The following is a 22,849-nucleotide window of genomic DNA, read 5'->3' on the forward strand; positions in this document are numbered from 1 at the left end:
ACTCTGAGGAGGAGAAAGAAATACAAGTCTTTAGTCCAAAGAATAGTAAGCTTTAAAACACAGTCAACACAGCAACATTGTTATGTTGAAAGTTACTATACATTTGATAAAATGTTAGATTACCTTACATGATATTAAACAGGGATTTTGTGATCCCATATCTAATATAACTAAATTTCCATTTAAGGTCATGCCAGAATAAACTATGGCTCCCTGCTACATTTGTCAAAACAATTCAGTTCTCAATTACTCTTCCTTTAGACTCTAAACCTCTAACTAGACAGCCCCTAGACGGGCAACCAGCACAATAGATAAGTGGATTTTATAAAATAATTATTTTTTCCCCTTACTTCAATTCAAAAACTTGTTAATAACCTGTTACTAATCAGCACAGAAGTGCCTACACCACTAGCTAAAAACAGGAAAACTGTGTTCCTTTGCAAGTTCATCACTTTGTATTACCTTTGTACCATAGCTTTGTCTCCTGTATTCTCATTTGAAAATTTCTGTCTGCCCTTTTTGACCACAGCACAAACAAGGCAATTTTTAACAGTATTTTTTTGCAAGGTACTGTAAATATGTATGTTCCAGTAACCTTAAAGTTGTTAAACTGAAGAAAAATAAATGCATGTAATTTTAAACAATTAAATAACAACTGCCGTCCCATGAGTCTTCCCTTTTTTGATGCACTGTTTGACACAACATAAATACAGCATTTCCTGCCTACTGCAGGAAATTTCAAGAATTTGCTTGAAATTCAGGGGTTTTGGGTTTAACTTTGTGGTGTTTGTAGTATAGCATTTCTGCTGCAATATTCTATTATTTTTTCTAGATACAAATATTATCTGAAATAAGCCAGAAATAATAAGCTTTAAAACAGAAAAATATCTCTGATTATCATCAGAGATGAGCTATAAACTGACAACTTTGAGACTTCTCAAATAAAACATTGCTTTTATAGTGGAAAGCACAAGCTGACTTAAATACATGGGAATCCATAAAGTTTTCCTCTAATTCATATGGGTAAGTCAAAGTCATTAATGCATGCTCATGAGAGAATTTTGAAAATCTTGCATAAATATTCCTGAGAAGAAATAACCATATGCTTTGAGCCACAGGCCCTTGCTTTCACTCTCTGCTATGATTCACAACTGTGCACACCAGCTGAGAATGCTGGTCAGACCTTTGGTTACAAACTTTAAGATTGGTCTTCATGATCTTAAAAATCTTTTTCAACCTGATGATTCTACGAAATTGTTTAAAAGACAGTCACAAAAATGCCAATATGTCCATTGCAAGTCTTGGGTTGCTCCTAACAGCAGGCTGGATCTCAAAAACATAGCCAAACACCAAGATACTAACTTTGACATATATAACTAATTGAATGGTTAGGAAAATCAAAGTGACAAAAGTGTGGCAATACTACACTTAGAGCTTCTCCAACCAACAGCGGGAGCAGTCTGCTTCTATTCCAATCCTGTTTATTTCAGGAAATATTCAGTTGGGTTAAAAAAAAGGCAAAGTTTTACAAAATCAGGCCGTGACACATTTTATTATTTTGAATGAAATCCTGACATTGTGTAAATTTGTGTTTGCTGAGAAGTGTTGGCAGTAAGACTTACTGGAAATCTGGGACCCCAGAGTCTGGAGAGAAAAGGTTTATTACTTATGGAAAGGACAAGTTGAGGATACACAGAACAAGAATTGACAGGCATACCCTTAACTTCAGTAAAGGGTCTTGAATTACTCTACCTTTGCTACTTTAATTCATTTACTTAAAATTTCCCCTGGCACCTGCCCTGGTCTCTAATCATCTCACATCATGAAATTCACATTTAAAATCTTCAATAGTTCAGCTGTTCAATTAGTCAGCCAATCAATTATTCAGCTATTGATCTGCCCCACAAGAAAAATAAATGGATGGACAGTTAAATTTTCACAAACAGAGGAAACTATGTTGCTGATTACAAGTTAGATTTGATCTCTGCCCAGGCACAATACCAGGCAAAGTGGAGGGAAGTCTTTTCGTTTTTTCCCTTTGCAATACTTAGATTACCTCTGCTATAATTCCAGAAAATTAAAAATACATGAAAGTTTCTGTCTCTTTGTCAGCACAAGTAACATTACAGGTGATGCTTATCTGCATCACTGGCTTCTTGCTTAGTAAATGATTATGATTGAAAGGATGCTTTGGTCTGGAGACAACTAAACACTGCTCTAAAAGCTATAATGGAAATTCTAAACCTCAGTTGCCTTGTTTTGCTCTTTGCTTTTCCTATTCTAGATTAATTTCTTCATAAGGGAGCCTTCCAAATGTTTTCTCTTTCCTCTTATAAGCTACTTATTTCTGATCTACACCATTCTTTTTAAGCTCCTTATTTCTGATCTACATCTTTCTTTTCAAGCCTGCTCCCAAGCAGCTCCTCCTCCTCCCTTCCTCAGTGATCACTGTGCTGAAAGTCCATCTCTTTCAATCTCTTTTCACAAGAACAGTGCTGTAGGTTTGTACAAGGACTGTGCTTACTTGGAAACAGTTCCTACAGTTCCTGCAGTTAGTCACTGGTGTCCCAAAGCACTAAAACAATATTAAATTACTTGGCCAACTAAGTTCATCCCAGAACACTGAATTATTCCTGCAGATAGTCCAACTTCTGTGCTGCTTAAACCCTGACAATACCAGTTTCATACCCTCCTGTCAGCTCAAAAAGGGGAAAGTGCCACCAGTCAGTTACTGACACACCAGCACAGCACTACATGGTATTTTCAAAATCAAACCTTTTTTCTACTGTCACAGCCTCTAGATTTTCATTTATTCCATTTCAGGAAGGCAGGAAAGAAGGAATAAAGGAGAACAGTTTACACACTTTCCAGAAATGAAGACAGCTATTTTTAAAACATTTTTTGACGAACAACAGGTATCACAAGAATTGACATTTTTATGAGTATAACAATAGCAAAGAAAAGTGAATGGAAAGCGAGTCACCACTGGGTGTCAACCAGAAGTACCCCTCACTGGCCACCCCAGTACAGGCAATAAAATAATCCAAAAGGGGCAATTTCCTCCAAGAGCTCTTAGCAGAGTTACATGGTTCTTAACCACATGTACCAGCGCCCATCAGCCAAACCCACACATTTTGACTATTACTGGTTCTGTCCTAGGCTGATGAAAGTTCAAAGATCTACTTTAGAGAAGGGAGAAGAGGAGAAAGTTCATGCAAAACATGTGATGTGTAGTACACAAGCGCATACACCAGTAAGCAATTTTAGTTCTCCCATAAGGGAGTTTTCCCAATTCCAGTTATAGGAAACAGAGCAGCCATTGCTTTGCAAGAGTGTAGCAAAATGCTGCTTACTCAACAATATTCACATGCCACCAAGTGTATCTGTCTTGAGAATAAGCTTTCAGTGCAGTAAAACATTTCTAATCAACAATTTGCAGTTTGTGATCATATTAAATTGCAACACAGTGCCTTCCACTACCTCAAGAATACAAACAATGGCACTTAAGCCAAAACAAAGAAGCACAACTTGTCTAATTTTCAGTTTAATGTGTACCAAATTTATGTAAGGTTTTGTAGATAATATTTTTTCTAGTAAAGCATAAGTATACAAATAATAAATTAACTCATCAAGTTATTGGGAAATATTCATTGAAGAGAAAAAAAATCAGTAACTTTAATGCTGATAGAACTCAAATCATAAAATTGTCAATGATGGCTTATAAGTTGCTTTAAAAAGGCATTGAATAATTGACATACCCTGAGGAATAATTACAGGCTATGTTAAGATGACAGGAGTTAAAATTTGAAAAGCTTCGAGTGCATGCCATAAAGTACCAAAGACACATTGAATGAGCCCAAATTTCCTTTGCAGCTATTCTCATCCCACATTTATCCTCCCTGTTATCTGTGTACAAAGAACAACAAAGTACTTTCAATCTAAATCAACCTGAATGTTTTGGCCTATGGATAACTTTGACAGTAAAATGCACCTACAAAGGATCCAAAGAATAGGGCAATGGCAGTGTTTTCCAGAGCAACATGACTGCAGTTTCTTTGATTTATTTGACTTGAAAGAAGGTGGTACATCTTTTCAGAACTATAGGGTTTTTTTCCCCCTCTGGCACTCTATTTTATTGTGCCCAAAGATCCAAGTTTCAGCTTATGCTAGAAGCTCTGGCCTCAGTCCAATGACTGGTTGCTCTTTTGGGTTTTCTTGGGCACATTTTGATAGCAGTGGGACTGCTGGGGTGGCTTCTGTGAGAATCTGCTGGAAGCTTCCTCCACGTCCCACAGACCCAATCCAAGCTGGCTCCAAGATGGACCCACTGCTGGCCAAGGTTGAGCCCATCAGCAATAGTGCCAACACCTCTGGGATAACTGAGTGAAGAAGGGAAGAAAGTCACTGCACAGGAGCAACTGCAACCCCAGAAGAGACGAGTGAGAACACATGAGAGTGACAGCCTTACAGACACCAAGGTCTGTGCAGAAGGAGGGGCAGGAGGGGCTCCAGGTGCCAGAGATGAGATTCCCCAGCACACTGTGGTGAGGAAGGCTATGCCACTGCAGCCCATGGAGTTCCACACTGCAGCCATAATGAACCTGCCTTGTGTGGAAGACCCCATGCTGGAGAAAGTGGATGTCCAAAGGAGGCTGTGACTTCATAGGCCATGCTGGAGCAGGGCCCTGGCAGAATCCATGGCCCCATGGAGAGAAAAGCCCACATTGGAGCAGGTTTGTTAGCAGGACCTGTTACCCCATGGGGGATCCACAATGGAGGAGCCTGTTCCTGAAGGTCTGCCCCCATGGAAGGGACCTGTGCTGGAGCAGTTTGTGAAGAACTGCAGCCCATGGGAAGGACTCACCTTAGATAGCTGATGTTGGACTGTCTCCTATTGAAGAGACTCCATGACAGAGCAGGGGAAGAGTGAGGAGTTCTTTGAGGAGAAAGGAACAGCAGAGACATATGATGTAATGACCAAGTCCAAATTCCTCAGCCCCCTAAGTCACTGTAGAGGAGGAGGCAGAGAAATCAAGAGTAAAGTTGAGCACAAGAAAAGGGAGGGGTGGAGGGAAGGTGTTTTTAAGATTTATTTTTATTTTCTCATTAACTTAATCTGATTTTATTGGTAATAAATTCGACTAATTAATTTTTCCAAGTTGAATCTGTTTTGTCCATGACTGTAACTGGTGAGAGATCTCTCCCCATCCTTATCTCAACTCACAAGTCTTTCTTTGTATTTCCTCTTCTCTGTCCAGTTGAGGAGGGGAGTGACAGGGAAGCTTTGGTGGCTACCTGGTATCCAGACACTTGTATTAATCATTTCAATAATTAACTCTCCCTGAAGTGAAACTTCTTGCTTACATTCTACTTTCCTTTTGAGACACAAAAGACAAAGCCTAACTAGAGACCTATCTAAGTAATTACTGGAAAAACAAATTTTATCTGATGCAAAATTTGATTCTTTTTTTTTTCTCTTGCTTTTCTTAGCTTTTTCTTCCTTCCTTATCCTTTAGGTTTGCATTTAAAATTAAATACTCCAGACAAAATAGCCATCAGCTCTAAGCAGTGTAGTGCACTACTGTACTCAGAGTACATTATATAATTCAGTAACTACCTGAAATACTAGACAATTTTATCTCTTTAATTTCCAAGTGGGGCTTGGAAATAACACATAACTTTAAACATAACTTTATTTTTGGCCTTACACTTTAGAGATCTAATTAACCTTGAAATATATCAGTCTGCAAATAAAGTAAGGCTTTTTCCCCAGAAATTCCACAGATGACACTGATAACCAGACTCTGACTGTACTGCTAATAATAATACTTTTTCATACTATGAGATACAAGTGTAGTTTGCAAATACTGTTACTACTTGCCGGGTAGAAAATAATTCAATCAAAGGTCAGTATGATTAGATTATTTTTCCAAGCACTGAAAAAAATTTTTTTTTCTATGCAGATTTCTAGATACAGAGTTTTCTACAAATGGTGATTTCTGTATTTTTGTATCACTGTTAAAAGACGGGGATCCCTGAGCTACTTTGATTAATATATATCATAAAACAGGCTGGATGGAGAGTGCCTTGGGTCAAAAAATTCCTTAATTCATGTCTGCTTCTGTGAAGTTTGAAACAAGAAATTTCTTTCCTCAAGCCTCCAAGTGAACCAGACATCAGAGAGATTATTCCCTCCTGGGAAGCTGCTACTAAACCCAGGCGTTAAGAGTAGATCTGTGTCTGTTGAATTCGAAAACCAATGTTCCATATGTTATCTTTGAAGTTTATCTAAAGGCCCAATAGATATAAACATAAGCAATCCTTATAACACCTCTCCCCAAAATTCTACTATACCAGGCAACCGTTTTCACACATGGAGTCCAAAATATTTTATTCATAGACATGCAAACTGTAAGAACTATACACTGACAAGCAAAGACACAGATTGACCCCACAGACCTTGAGAGGAATAAAAAAGGCTGTTTTCTTTGGATGAAGACTTAAGCCACTGCTTCCTCAGTGAGTTTAATATCTTCCTCCCACACTACGTTTATTTTTTGTTTTAATTCTTTCAGGCACAGTCTGAAGTGCCTTCTACTGTGTGCTTGGCAGCCATTTTTTCACTGTCCAGCTGCTTTCTCTCGCCATTAACACTGGGATGCCTTTGCTACCAATGGATAAAATTTACAAGCACATTTCAAGCAAGATTACAGGCAGTCTTCCTGCTCAACAAGAACAGTATAGAATTATGATTTCCAGAGGAGTATCTTCCACAATGTATGCTGTTTCTCATTTGGTCTTGGGAAGAATGGTATATCCAATTTCTGTTAATTGCTTCCTGTAGACACACTTCTATACCATAACTTGCACCAAAAAAAAAAAAAAAAAAAATTAGGATGCTGATTATTTTAGGCAAATCCTTCTCAGTTTAAAGTATCCACTGGGAAATAATCTGACACACAGCATACATCACTTGATTCATCACTACATGAGGCCAGACAGAGGTTAAAATAAATTTAAGCAGAAAAACTTGCTGTTACGCCAACTTTGAAAATTACACCTAGAACTATCCTTCAAACACAGTTCATTTCTTAACCTAGAAGTGAGTACATTAAATGTGCTGACAAGACTCAGAGCTGTCCAATGTCCACAATACAAATACAGAGAGACCTTTCTCAAGTACTTACTTCAGCAATATCCAGCTTGGTCTGAAGCTGAAAAATTCATACTCAGAATAAGCATGAGTAAATGTGTCAGACACAGAAGGACAACAGAAGAAGCTGATAAATCAGTGGCATCTAGTGGATTAGGCACCTGAAAAAGTCAGGATATTTAAGACCGATTACTCTGGCTATAAATTGTTAAATGATACCGGAACAGTAACATTCTCATGTTTCCTCACCCTCTACCTTTATCCTCCAAACTTTGTAGAGTGCTTTCAGGGCAAGGTTGTGTTTAAAAACATCACATTTTCACATGCAGCTCCCACAAGCTATCTATGAAAAACTAAAAATTTACCAGCATTGATTGCAAGCATGTGTAATTGATACAAAGGTTACCCAAGAGACCAATCTTCCTCCTGTCTTCCCACTCCTAAGTCCCCATAGCCTTATTCCTCTTCTCAAGACAGATTCCCTCTGACTCCCATCACCTAAGGGATGCATTTCCAAGCACTATTTCTTTGTAAAGTTGCAAACTGCACACACAGAAATCTGTGTGATTAACCAAACAATTGTCTGCTGCAATTATGTTTCTCATAAAGACATAAAACACGGGACATGTGGACCCACCAGGGCTGTATTCCATATTAACCTTGGGAACATATGAAATGTGAGCCAAGTGATTAATGCTTCTTCACACAAGGGGAGACAGATTATCCAGTGCTGCATTCCTGCACAGGGACTGTGCACTGCAACATGCTTGCCAGGGCTGCTCCAGCTGAAAACAATGGTGACACCTCACTGACTTCCAGCTGGTTTATAAATGGTACATATGTATCATTTATCCCCTACTTGCCACCTAATTCCTTGAACACAAAGACGGGAATAAATTCAGTCCAGCCTCTTTTAACTACTGATCTGAAAACAAGATGTCATGACCTGGGCAATGCATGAGCTGGGGTAGTTTTCCCTATACAAATGTACAGAGTATTAGGCCCAAGCTAAACATTAAATTAAGATTATATTGGTTGGATAGCTAGAAACAGATTTTTTTATTTAGCAGGGAACAAAGAGAGGTTTGAGACCTCTTGTTTGACAGACAGGTCTTTTTTTAAAACTACTATTCATGAGGAGGTGGGTTGCTACATACCAATTACTTGCTTTTATGAAAATAAACTGTGCTTGCTTTTTATAAAAGGAAAAAAAATGCAGCTCATTTAATACTTAGAAATCCAATAAATTTCTGCATGTTTATTAATTCCTAGACCAGTCTATTTGCAAAACACTTTGTCCTCCAAACTCTGGCAGATGTTTGCTGCATTATGAGACACGGGGCTTACACAACACAGGGCTTTAAAATATAACTTATACAATAATAGTAAAAATTCACAGAATTAAAAATGGCAAAAGCCCAAATCTCCTAATTCCTTAACAATAAATTTTTATATTGATTAACAGTGACTGAAGACAATAAGGGTCTGATCTAAATCCCATTAGACACTAGAGGAACCTTGGCATTTATGATTGTGAAATTACAAGCAAGCCTTTAATTATTTCTATATTTAGATTCTTATGTTGTAAGCCAGTGGATATAATGAAATGCCACTTTTAGTATCTTCAGCTCCATTTGACATCCATATACTTGGAAAGCACCTGTGACTTGCTTTTTTTTCCCTTATGGCCTCATTCAAATGCAGCAATCACTAAGAATCTGAAGGTACAAAGCAAACACTACACATTAAACAAGATGATGTAATCAGAAACAAGCCTCAATCTAAAAGATCTACGGTTAATACCATCTAAAGCACTCCAAATACTCATTTTATGAATTCATTTAATAAAAGTGTCACTGCAATACGGAGTGGGCTACCTCTGATTCATTCTAATCATATGAAAGTCACGCACTTTGTTCTCACATATGGTTAGCAGCCTACAGTAATTGTTCCAATCCTTAGTGATTACTTTATTTTATACTTTATTTGGCATACAAATACATAAATCTATTAAACCAATTCCAGACCACCAATTTTGGAATGTTTCAAACCACATGGCTGATGATTTGAGGCAGGATGTGACCAAACCAGCACTACAAACATTAAAAAATTGAGAATTAAGGAAACAGTCACCTGGAAGAGGATCATTTTGTCTCGCTTTCTCCTGATTTACATTCCCATTAATGTGCAATTATCTTTAAACACCATCATAACAGGAAGAACCCATTCTGCACGGTATTACCACAAAAAGATTTGGTGCTGCTTCATGTTTCTTCACTGCCTGGCACAACTGGCATCTTTTATTGTTTTTTATGTACCACAATGAAAATATTTTTACTAAAAATAGTAATTCAGATTATTGGAGGAAAAAAAAGCTAAATGTGAGCTAGCAATATAAAAATTATAAAGACAATAACCTGGTTAACTGCATATCAATTAGTGCACTATCATCATAGGGAAAGCAGTAAAGAAAATTATTCAGAATACAGCCACAATATAATGATAATCACTGTTTTATGGAAAACAGGTCCTAAATGTTGATGGGATTACGTATTTGGTTAATTTGTGTTTCAGTTAATGGCAAGAATGTTAATAAAACTTTGTGATAAAAACATTGTGATAAACAATTTCGTTTTTTCACATAATAAAGGAATAAACTAAACAGATTGAGGATTGGTTGATAGATGGTTTCAACAATAACTATAAATGTCAGACTGCTCTGCTGTGACCATTTTTTTGCCAAGACTGGCAGGGTTTACTTCTAAATTGACCACGAGTCCTCATGCAAACCCTTCTCTTCATTAATAACCCAGGAGTCCAACATTTGCAGATGACAAAAGGGCAACAGAGTGCAAATTAATTGTGGAATCAGATCAGATTGAATGGTGAAACTATTTGGCGACATAGTTTAATTTACATAACATCAATCTGAATACAGCCAAACACAAATCTAATGAAAAAGAACATATGCTGAAGCACAAAATGGATGGAGGACTCTAATCTCAAATTTAGAAGGATGCTGGGGTTCATGGCTAAATTACTGACTGAACTGAAGATCCAAATGCAAGGCTATGACAAATATAGGTGTCCACATTGCAAGTGAAGAATTGGAAGTGCCTTAGGAAAAACTGCAAGAACTACACATGTTCATAAAATATCTGACTATGACTGACTTAATCTATCCAAGATAACGTTTAATTATCCCCCTTGATCAGAGTATAGAGACACCACCATTAGAAAGATACTTTTCATAGAAATTTCAGCATAATGAATATCAGAGAAATCTGGACTAAAAACAAAGCATACCACTTCAATGATAAGGGTAAATAACTTCTGAGGAGAGGTTATTAGAGATGCCTGGAACTATCCACTCTATGTAAATTAAGACATTTTTTATCATTAAATAAAAAAACACAGACTTGATGGTGGACTTGCATGAGGTTTTGCATCCTGGATCATTAAAGAGGCAAAGGTACAGGATCTCTCCTGCTCCTAAACACCTGTGAATCCAAACTGACACTTCAGGTCTTTGGTAGAATACAGTTTACCACTGTCTAAAAATTTATCCCCAGACCAATCTTTCTCCTGAGTCAAGAAACTATGTGATATCTTCTGTTCACAGGAGGTGAACCATTTTGACAGAAGTCATGCTTTTGCATTTATTTTCTTCTGTTTAAAGTTTAGCCAACACTGAAACATCTGAGAGCAGGTTGAGCACAGTCACTGACCTTGCATGCACCCTGATTCCGCCCAGCAGCTATAAGCAGTTCACAGCAGTCACACTCAGGTGTGACTCTGGCATTCATATAATTGCCTTTATTCTCAGAACTTGATACTATACTTAGCTCTCAGGCTATTTTACTTTTTTTCTGAAGTGATGCCCAGGTATGAAACAAAAACAGCCCACTGAGTTTTAATTGGTCAATGACATTTACAGTTCTCTCTCTCTCTTTAGTCTTAGTAATGAAAACAGATTCTAATACAGCATGTTCTAGGCCAATACTCCAGCCTACTTCGTGCTTACAATTGGCAATGCCAGGTACCCATAGCAATTCTGCTGGTAGTGATACAAATCACTTGCAATATATTCCTTCAGATGGGAAATTGGTGTTGTTATTTGCCTTTTGCATCCATAAGCAGCATGAATATCATGATAAGCTAGGCAGTCATTTCTCATGTACTCTGTGAAAATTGTGGAATTTTGCAGTTCCCCAATGCATAAACATTATCATTTTATAAAAGCAATACCTCCTTGGTATTCCTGGTGAATGTTTTCTGTATGAAGACAGAGTTGCATGGCCATCAATTTGAAAGGATTTTTTTTATGACAAGTGTAGCCCCCATCTTCTTCCTTTATAGCATAATCCATCCACTGGTAGATATGGAGGACAGCTGAGATTGACCAGCAACCAACACCACTACTCACTTGTAAAATCACTGCCAGTAAAATGGCATGGCTTGGGGAGCTGGCAAATACTGACCATCCAGCAGAGCTGAACATTGGAACTGTTTGTCTACTGAGCAATTTCTTCCTACTGCATGCGGGCAATTTTTCTTCAAATAGTTAAAAAAATTTTACAGGACACAGTGAATTGAAATCACTGGGCTGTATCCTTCTACTTTATTCTGATGTTTTTTCTTGTCCCAATTCACATGTACTCTATTAAGTATATTACTCTAATAGCCTAGCATTATGTTCAAGTATTCATTGTTTTCCCAGTGTTCTGCACCAAATGTTGGAACTGGATGCAATCTTGGAAGCTGCCTGTAACAGCATTAAGTTCTTTGAACACAGAGAAGTCAAAAAATTATTGTCCAGACTTTGCATCAGTAAAGTGATCTCAAGTCTTGTTTATCACCATGATAAACAGACTTTCAGCCACAGGGCTGAGTTCCATCTTTTACTGTTTGTTTCAGTCACATACTAGGGGATAGAGTGTTTTATAGCTGATTGTTCAAATAGAAATCAAGACAGCATACATTTCATGTGGCGTGTGACTAGTCATTTAGGATTCTAACATATACTCAGTTCTGTACCAATGGTGAACAAACCCTTGTCTCTAATATCACTGTAAGAAATTATCAGCAGGCTGGGAACAAGGTAATTCCAGGAATAAGAATGAAGTAGTTCTTAAACTCTGAATGTGGGTAGTTCCAGGCAGATAACTAGAGAGCGGTATGATGAATACATCATCTCATGTTAAACTTCTGAGTGCTGTCAGTGTCAAAATTATCATCCTAAACTCAGTTCTCACACCAAGCCTATTTTAGGTAGCTCCATGAAAAGTCAGCTGCTGCCAAAATCCTTCCCAGTAAGTCCAGTTTCAATGCAACCAGGGCAAACTTTGAGCAATCAGATTTGCTTCCTTAGCAGAAATTTTATATATCCATGGCATGAGTAAGTGCAAACCTCTATCAAAATGCATTCCCATCATCCACAATTATGTCCTTGAGTCAGAGAACTGCATGTACAGTACATTCTGTCGTTTCTCTTACTGCATCCATGCTGTTTATTCTCCCACCACAAAAGTTTTCAAGAGCACCAAGCTGTTGTTATGACTCATAGTAAACACCAACGCAAAGCAAGCAGCCCAATTTTCTTCTTCCCTGATTTCACTAACACACATTCAGTTAGAAGAGAGAAGAAAAAAAAAGGGGGGGAGAAAGGAGAAAATAACAAAGGTTCAGTTCTTATAAGCTTGTAAATCCATGTTGAGAAAAGAGAAGGCTGGAGAGGACTAGACAAGAGACGAACAAAAATACCATAGCAATTCAACACATGGTGAGGGGGTGGAGTAGGATAACGCTACAGAAATGAATGCTTATGACTCTCACATCATCACCTCCAAAATAATCAGCCAAGAGAGATAATTACTGGGGTTAGCTTAAGTATATATATGTGTGTGTGTAGATGCAGAAAGGAACAGAACGAAAGGAACTGATCAAAACCTCCATCTCAAATGAGAGACAGGTTATTACTTAGCAGCCAAACAGAAGCTCTAGGTGAGATCAAACTCTAAATCTGAGTCACAAGATTTCTGACAGCAGTGTCCATCTTAACAAAATGAAGTGACAGGGTATGGTACAGATACAAGCTAAATCACACAACCCTAAAACTGTTTATAAAAATCCTCAAATAGGACTTTTGAAGGTAAAAGGTTAAGAAGTTCATTGCAAGCTTCAGCCAATTCATGAGTCACAGTTGGAGAGTGCTGATGGGTTCTACCTGAGAAGTGAAGGCAAAGACCCAGACCTCTCCACAAGACCAATCCACACCTGCTACTGCAGGTCCTCCTTCATGGAGTATCTTAAGTAATATGGATGACAAAATCAGTGGATGACCAGTTATCTGCTATAACTGGTGCTCATCACCTTTGACAGTCAGACTATCTTTTTTTTTTTTTTAAATCAGTGCTTAGGAAAATAATTTGAGGTTCTTGTATTTGGTGTTAACTTTGAACCTTTTTGTGACAGCGAACACTTCTGCAATTTCAGCATGCAAGCAAGTGAAAAATAAAATGCAAAATAAATTAAATTACATATAAAAACTATTTTTTGTTCTCTGATTTTATATCATAAGCTGTTAAAAAAAAAAAAAACACCAAACAACTAAATATCGTCTAAAGGAAGGCTGGCAAATGAACTGTAAACAAAACAAAACTATAAATTCCCTCAAAAGGCTTATCTATTTCAGACTGATCATTGCTAATTTTAAATAAATCAATGAAAGGATGCAGCTATGTGAAACGCTATACTTTGTTATATTTGAAACAATTTCTAAGTCATTGTTCTCTATTTTCAGTTAGAGAACAAGATTCAGGTAATGCTGAAATATTCATCATCACATTTTTTCTCAAGCTAATTAAACTTTGAGATTATTTTTAAAATTAAAGTTCCCTTATGAAATGTGAAAGAATACGTGGGTAACTTTGGGGGCTTCAAATAAATACAGAATCCATATCATGGTCTGTTTTTATAGTAGGTTTTTGTCTTGCCATTTTTTTAAGATTACTGTTACATTAAAATTTGGCCTTACATGTCCAAGTTGGCATGATGATTTATTCCTTGAGTGGGCCAACACCTTTTACAGTCAACAAGATCCCCAACTGAGTACCAATTCCAGGGTGATTATTAGACTGGTCAACCATCTCCTCTATAAGGAACAGGAAAATCAGAAGTTGTACTGCTTGTACTGACACAGAAATGCTGAAGTCATAAATTAAGAATTCATAGAATTCACAGAAGCACATAATGGGTAATGTTGGGAGGGACCACTGGAAATCATCTGGTCCAACCTCCCTGCTCAGGCAGGGTTCCCTAGAGTACATGGTGGGCTTGTGTCCAGGCAACTTCTGAATATCTGTACCTGCAAATCCAGTCCAGTGGTTACTGATCAGCTGGTAAATTTCCATTCTGGTTTTCTATTGCTCAAATTCAACCTCAATGCTCTATTTCAATAATAGAAATTTTCATTTGGGAGAATTTGAAAACCATATTTGGCAATGCAAATTATTTTTCCCAAGGACAAGATAGAAGATTGAATTTACTGCTCCAGAAACACATTTGAAAATTTCTGTGTTCAGAATATCAAGATTAAAGAATAAATTATATTTTCTTGTGCTTACAAGTCCATGTTTGGAATGCATATCCTTTCTGAAAATAATTTTAGTTTTACCATTTTCTTCCCTGTAAAAAACACATTTTTAAAAAAGCCCCATTTATAAGTGTTCCCATCAGCAATAAATTTCTTCTTAGTATTGTTCCAATCAATACCAACATTTTTCTGCAACAGATTTAGGGACTCAAAACAGCAGTAGGTGGGCCACATGCAACCACTAAAAATGTCACTCTTAGTTAACATTTTATAGCAAGCATTGAGCTACGCAGCAGGAGTAACTATAACCACAGAGGAGAATGGAAAAAATGATGGACAACTTCCTCTAGCTTAAGGAAAGCATCAGGAGAAGTTCCAAATGGAGAGGAAATGAAAATCGAATAATAATAAAAATTACTCGTAAATACACCTACACAGAAAGAGCAAGGTTAAAAAAATCTTGTCATGGGACTTATGGGGACCATCTACCACAGATTTTGGGATCGTGACCTGGAAGAATGCTAAGAGTTCCTGTGTAAGACGAAGATTTAATGTAGCCATGAGAGCTATCATCAGTCAGGAGTGACCTCATTTCATTTCAGAGTGGGTGTTCTTGCAAAATTCGGATAATTTTTATCCAGAATTAATCAATTTTAACATATTTCCACTTATTACCATGTCTATGCTATAACCTTGTCACCAAACTGTAAGAGTGAGAAAACTCCAGAGTCTACAAGGTGCTACAAGAGGAGAAGAGGCTCAGCAAAGAACTGAGGGCCTGCAGCACAAGAAAAGAGACTGTTGGGAAAAGCAGGGGAGCTGATGCTCCAAGCTCTGAAGTAATGGGAGAGAAACTTTCCATGGATCAGAGAGGACATTGCAGAGTTGCTACAACCCAGGAAGCTACTGAGCTGTCTGAAACATGAAGGAAAAAAGAATATAACTGCACTAACAGTGACAGAAGGAGATGCAATTATCGGCCTTTATTCCAACTCTAGTCACCTTCAGCTTTCATTATTTAAGGAAAAAATATGCTAAGTATTCTAATGTATACTCTCGTAAAATCTCATGTCTCTTTAATTTAAAGTCTTGTGGAACTTTGAGAGTTCATTGTAAGAAAGGGTTTTAAGCAAATCCACCTCAAAGAATTTGGAGAACTGGTCAACTACTCCAGTCACATCAGCCATGACACTACCAAAAGGCTAGAAGAATTTCAGTTCCTTCAATAGCACTGCCTGTGGTGCTGCACAACCACATGGGCCTCTCACCTGCCCTACCAGCCATTCAGATCAGGACAGAGCCTCATTAAACACCAGGCAGGAAACACAAGTGGGAGGACACAACCTGCAGTAACTGTATAGAATTTTTATCAGGACAGTATGTCCTAGGCAGATATTCTTTACTGTCCTATTGCTCCCACTAACAAAAAAACCCCACTGTTTCTGCCACTTTCAGTCAGCAATGCAATGAGTAGCTGTAGCAGCATCTTCTGGAAGGAAGAAAATTAGATAAAAAGGAGCCAGCAAGAAGATAAGTTTAGAATCATACAGTAGCTAACTTGATTGAATCAATTGCCTTACGAGGCTAAGAAAGAGATCTGGCATGTGGCCTGTGCTGCAGAGACTGCAGTGGCATGCATCCAGTTATATAAATCTGGCATCTAAGTTTTTCTGCTCTCTGCTCCTCATCCCGCAGCTAAATCTGTAATAGAGGATGATCCCTCTCTTTCTCTTCTCATATACAAGCACAAGTGAGGGATGGGGTCTACTGCACAATTAAATGAGCTTTGGCACTGCTTTGAGAGTGCAGAAGAGCAGGCCTTTTGAAAATACTAACAAAGGTTAACACCTCTTTGCAGCTAATGTTATTACAAGGCAGGGGTATTTCAAGAGAAGAAAACATAAACCTCTCCAAACACTCTTCTAACAAATAAATTATGACCCAAGAGTAAGAAAATTTTTAAAACACACAAACAAACAAATAACAGCAACAACAAAAAGAAAAGGAAAAACAAACAAACAATAAACCTCAACCAAACCCAGAAGTGAAGAGCCTGGAAAGGAAACAGATGCAACTGATGCCAGCTATGAAAATTAATTCCAGTGCCTGTAAAATAGGTAGAAACCAAACACACTGATGACCTCAATACCTTATTTTGTTGCTATTTTGGCAGCTTTTGATAAACACTCGTTAGCTGCCCATCTAAATGAAGGCACAGAAGAGGTTATTCTCTAATTGCTGACTCCATAAAAGGCTGTGTCATTTGCACTTCTGTCCTGGGGTGACTTTATGATGCTGAATTGTACCCCCATTCATCTGCTCGGCCCAGAAGTAAGTTTTGTGCTTCTAAAACTAGATCTGAGGGTGAAGTGGGGGAAAGGAGAAGGAAAAGTGGTGGAATTTTTCGTGGCTGTATTCACAAACACAGAGATAAGAGCTTCAGCTCTCTCTCGGTGTGTTGTCTGCAGCACAGACGGCAGGAGAGAGCTCTCCTTTGCTCTTAGTTAGATTTTTTTAGTTAGCTGAGGCCAGAAGATGTTTGGAACTGTTCAGCCCAGGAACACCAGGACTATTGTCTATTGTTCACCCAAGCTGCACTGCGGCCGGGACACCGGACCCGAGCCCCGGAGAGACCGAGAGAAAGCCGAGGACGGAGCCACGACAAGGAATCTCTCCAATCCACAGAAGGACTTTCGGAATTTGCCATCTCTTCAGAACAATGAGGTTCCATTGTACAATATTATTCATTTTTTCATGTTTGTGAGTACTTTGCTTGTTAAATAAACAGTTTTTTCCACTTCTCTTGAAGGAGATTTATGTCTCCTGGACCAGTAGGGAGAGGGGCTGCTTGAATTTGCTTTCTAGAGGGACGCCTTCAGAGGTTTCCTCCCAAATTTGCCCTAAACCAGAACAACTTCACACAAGAAGTTTGACAAAGCCTTGCACACAGTAGTCCCACATACTTTCTACTCGGTGTCACAAGTGTGCAGGCCTTGCATCAGCACTGGATTCTGGCAGTGCCTACACAAAACAACACATGAATGCTATTAAAAGACACATGTATTATTCAGTGGGACATTGCCCAGATTTCACCCACTAAACTGAGCAAAAGAAGCACAGAAAATGCACAGGTCAAACCAGAGCACTCTTACTTATATACAGAGTGCTTATATACAGAGAGAATCAGGCACTGCAGTTTATTGTTTAAATAACCTTGTATATAAAGTGAGAAAGAGACCCAGGTAATATACCATGCACTTATGGCATTTCTGTAATCCAGTGGCTGACTTTTAAATGGTCTTATGAACTCCCTAATTTTGTACTCTTATTTTTTTCTTCTCAGTTATTTTTTACTTTCTTTCTCTGAACCTTAGATTCAGACACTATTAAGAAAAACAGAAGAGGAAGTTCAAACAAATTAGCCAGCTGAGATCTGATGGGAGGCTAAAGGGTCTGGATACCAATTTTCAGTAAGTGACCCTACAAATACCAGCTGGGAGGTTTCAGGATCCTCTTACAGCCCAATATATAACTGGGCCAAGAGAAAAAACAATACTTGAGCAGACTCTCACCATGCTTTGCAGAGTAGAACTGAGCAGACCTGAGCATCTTTGCACAGACTGTCCTCTACCCTGGCAGCTGTGCAGGCCACAACATGGAGTCACAACATACCCTGGGAACATCCCACTGTGCTCTCCTCCTTAGCCTCAGTTTCAGTATTTGTGGGAAATTAATAGAAGATTACTGAGGAGGATTCTAAATACACTCAGGAACTTGCAGCTGGGGTGCCAAAACCACATATATCATACTAATTGTTCTTTGGTCTTGTGTGTTGGACACAAGAATATCTGTGTTTGGATAACACAGACCTGTGATAGACCCAGAGGCACCCAATCAAACATGCTTGAGATTCCAGCCTTGGTGTGGGAAAGACCAGAGCACAGTGGTAAATTATACCCTCAGGAATCCAGAAGGGCAGGTTTGGCCACCTTCCAGCACAGGACAGTGATCCATAGTGCATCCTTGCCTGAGTCCCTCTGGCCAGGTGCTGCCTGGGAATTCCCTGGTTGTCATGCATGGTTTTGTGTTTCTTCCTGTGGCCTGCCTGTGCCAGCCCAGACAGCATTTCAATTTGCTGTGGGTTTGAGCTGCTTTGTAAGTTTTGAAGCTAACACATGCTTCACAAGACTGCTACTCTACAGGGCCTCTCTCTATAAGGAGAGGAAAAGGACATAGAAACTAGCCAGACCTGTGTCTGAAGAAGGAATCACAAACCTTTTCTTGGCACTCCATTCAACAAACAATTAACCCATAACTCTCCAGGAAAATCAGTGTTTGTGCATAAGCAGTCGCTTCCAAAAATTTGTTGCATATATAGCATAAAGTTTTTAAACTACCAAAATATGGGCAAAGTAATTTATTCCATCTTTTTACTGAAAGCCAGACTACTACAAAATATATTTTTTTACAAGTGGTTTGCAAGACGATTTTCAAAGCATAGGTTTGTGCAGCTCTCTGTAGTCCTTTGATCTATGTCTTCTTCAGTCTCAATGTCTTGAACTCAGCATAAACATTTTTCTCCATCTATTTATTTTCATCATCTGCTTGCTTTCTTTGACACTGCTGAGTGTTGGCTATCAGCCATCTATTAGAATCTTACTGTGTTCAGAACAAAACTGGTTAAATGTTTTCATTACTGCAGTTCCTGAAGCAGTTGCTTTTGCTTCTGGTCTTCTACAAACTTAGTTATATTAACACTGCGTTATGAAAGACACCAGATGGACAGTACTGGAAAAACCACATCCTTGTTTTCAACAATACATGCCTTAGGTCATCACATCTCTTCCTCCCTATATGAGGAAACATTATTACATTTCTTAGAAAAGGTCTGCAGGGTGTAGCATGTGGAATTTTTCCCAGATTCTATAAGCAAAGAGTTACATCAAACCACAAAATGGTTTCCAAAATAAAGGTGTTTCATACTGCAAGCTAATACCAGTGGGATGGAGCAGTCTGCTGTAAATATGTCAAAACTCGGTTTCTTCAGACTTTTACTCAGCAGCTCTCATTCTGTTTAGACAGACATTTCTTGTGTCTGCTATTTGTCCTATGCTAAATGTTGTTGTTTTTTTCCATAGGAAAGACACAAGTTTTTTTCAAGATGAAACTTTGAAAGCCTCTTGCTAATTTTCTCTGGATCTTGAAACGAAGGATAAGAAACAGGATTGAAGAAAGACAGCAGTAACATTCACAAACAAAACAAGAGAGCCATCCTCATATTCATGGAGGAAATTCCCTTCACCCAGTACTCTGTTTACTCCATGTCTCTAGGCACAACCACTGTTATTTCAGGCTGACATACCATAGTTTAAGTGCATGAGACAGTGAGGGAAACAGTGAAACAGGTCTGATACTTGGCTGATAGGATTCCGGTGGGTTTTTCCCAGTGGAGAAGAGTAAGGATTGTAAAGTGACAGTACAGGTAGGAAAAAAAAAAAAAAGAAAAAAAAAAAGCCCTGAGAAGTTGACTTAAAATCAGTGCTGAAAACTGAAATTCTCTCCGAGTTTCTGGCACTTGGGAACAGGCAATGTCTCATCTGACTGCTCAAGTGCATCATTTTCTGTTCAATAGTGTCCTCTAGTGACAGGGAAAGACTTTTCAAACAGGAGGTGAACATTTTTCAGCGGGTAAAAATGGGAAGAAAGTCTTGAAACTACATGAGTCAATTTGCTAATTATCTTATTGCCACCATGGGACATTAGTGTTAATGTACACCTGTGCTGCACTGCAGCTAAAAAGATGAATTCTTGTTGCAGCTGCTCCTGAAAACCGAGCTGAAAATCCCCATTTGAGTCTAGGGCATAGCACTGTAAGGCAGGCTCACCTGAATGAAAGGAGCATCCTGCAGCTGCATAAATTTTTTGAATTCTAAGACCACAACTTCTACTATGGTAAAAAATGTATTTCTGATTGTGTAAGAGCAGAGATAATGACTGATACTGCATTGGAGCTAAATTCTTGCATCTTTCCTCAGACAGCCTTTAGGCCTGCAGAAAGGTGGGCATCCTCTAAACTCCATGGTCAATATTGTAACTTACTATAATCACTGTCAGCTGAGAAGTCTAAAGTAATCTTATCAAGTTTATGTTTAAGGATCCTTATTAATAATTTTATAATGTAGCCATAACAGCCAGCTTTTGGGTTTTTTTCCTTTTTGCTAATACTGTATTTTTTGAACTGTCCTGAGAGGAATAAGCTAAGACACAAAAGAAAAAGTAATGCAGATTACCACATGTTTTTATAGACAGCTGAAAACATAAATCACTTATCTGTCTTTGCTGAAATCTATATTGGTAAATCTGGCCATTTCATTTTTCTCATGTTGTTTCCTTTTAAACATACTATTCAAGCACATGGAATAGTGTATAGACATGAAACACAAGACTCATTTTAGAGCAGCTATTTTCTAGTCAGTTTTATGCAAAACAGATGAAACTCTGGAAACTAGAGCCAATTAAAATGTTACCCTTATTTAAATTCCCTCCCTCCTGATACTTTGGGCTGCTCTTAAAAGATTAATTTCCTACTGTTAATTCTCTTTTAGCTGTGTCATAGAAACAAACCTTTACTCTGAAAGTTTATCTCTTAAAGTGAAAAGTCTCACTCTCCTTGCCAAGCTGGCTGACATTTTAAAGATTTTCATGCAGAACCAGGAAAACAAATCTTTTTTTTTTCCTCTTATCTAACACGGTTAGCCAATTTCAGGTCTGCTGAAAAGTTATGAAAAACCAGTAGAAATGTCACAAACACTATTAGTCTTTGACAAGGACAACATGGCTGAACTCCAGTGCTGAGAAGACAGAGAAACCAACAAACAGGTATCAGCAGGTTACCCGCTGCAAAGCCTTGGGGTGGTAACATGAACTCCTTGCTAGTTTCCCCAGTCAGGGTCAGTAGAATCTGACTGCAGCACTACCAGTGGCAGAACTCAGCTTCCTCGGACCAGCTTCCAGATGAAGTCTCAAAATGTCAGTGTACGAACACACCGAGCCCCGTCTGGCACACAGCTGGTGCCAGCTGGAAAACTCAACACCAAGCAGTCCAAGCACCGTTTGCAGCAAAACACACATTAAAGCATCCCCAGATGAACCCAAGTGGAGGTGGGCAGCTCTGGCAGGGACCCTTCCACAAGCTCATCCCCACACTGAATCCACTACAGTTTTATTGAGCACCCAGGCCAATGTCATGGGACTTGTTTTCTGCTTCCTTGGCATTGTGAAAGCATATTCCCAACTAACACACAGAGAAACACCCACAAATGACATAAAGTTCTTGCCAGGAACTTTAGTGATAGCGATGCCTTGGAAGCACAAGGATTAATGAGAACAAATTGAAAGAGGGGAAATTTCAGTTAGATATTAGGAAAAAATTCTTTACTGTGAGGGTGGTGAGGTAGTGGAACAGGTTGCCCAGAGAAGCTGTGGGTGCCCCAGCCCCGGCAGTGTTTAAGGCCTTGAGCAAGCTGCTCCGGTGGGAAGTGTCCCTGCCAGGGCAGGGGCGTTGGGACGAGATGGGCTCTGAGGCCCCTTCCAATCCTTAACATGCTGTGACTCTACATTCTGTGGAAGACGGGCGGGGGACGAGGGAGGAATTTTCTGGCGCTGTCCTCATTGCCATCCCGCTTGTTTTGAACTTTCATTTTCTCAAATCCGTCTAGAGCCTTTTTCTCTCCCTCAGCTTTTCACGGTGCGACGAAACAAAACGGAAAATGGCGGCCGCGACGGGCAGCGCCACCTGCCAGCGGGGCCGGCTCTTGGCGCTGAGGGCGGCTGGGGCTCCGGGGAGGCCCCGGGAGGAGGTCGGGGGAGGCCCCGGGCGGTGTCGGGGAGGCCGCGGGCGGAGGTTGTGGGCAGTCCGCGCCGTTTTGTGCGGAAAAAGCCGCCGAGCGCCGCCATAGATCCCAGCTCCGCTGCCCGCCCCGCGCTCCGAGCGCCCGGGCCGCTGCAGAAGGGCTGGCGCCGGCAGCAGAGCCAGCGGCTGCACGGTGCCTTTCTCGGCAGTGCTGCCCAAGGACTCAGCCCTTATCTCCAGCGCACGTTGC

At 39.2% G+C, this 22,849-nt stretch overlaps 1 long non-coding RNA gene across 1 annotated transcript; it reads right to left on the minus strand.

Moving 5' to 3' along the window:
• Window positions 1-2,930: 2,930 nt before the first annotated feature.
• LOC135293402 (uncharacterized) lies at window positions 2,931-22,391 on the minus strand. The gene is made up of 4 exons (XR_010355533.1): window positions 21,642-22,391; window positions 7,188-7,314; window positions 4,865-6,863; window positions 2,931-4,379 (listed from the first exon to the last, which is right to left on the minus strand). It is a non-coding gene; the product is annotated as an uncharacterized LOC135293402 (long non-coding RNA).
• Window positions 22,392-22,849: the final 458 nt, after the last annotated feature.

The sequence above is a fragment of the Passer domesticus genome, chromosome 2 (assembly GCF_036417665.1).
Source record: "Passer domesticus isolate bPasDom1 chromosome 2, bPasDom1.hap1, whole genome shotgun sequence".
Lineage (NCBI taxonomy): Eukaryota > Metazoa > Chordata > Aves > Passeriformes > Passeridae > Passer > Passer domesticus.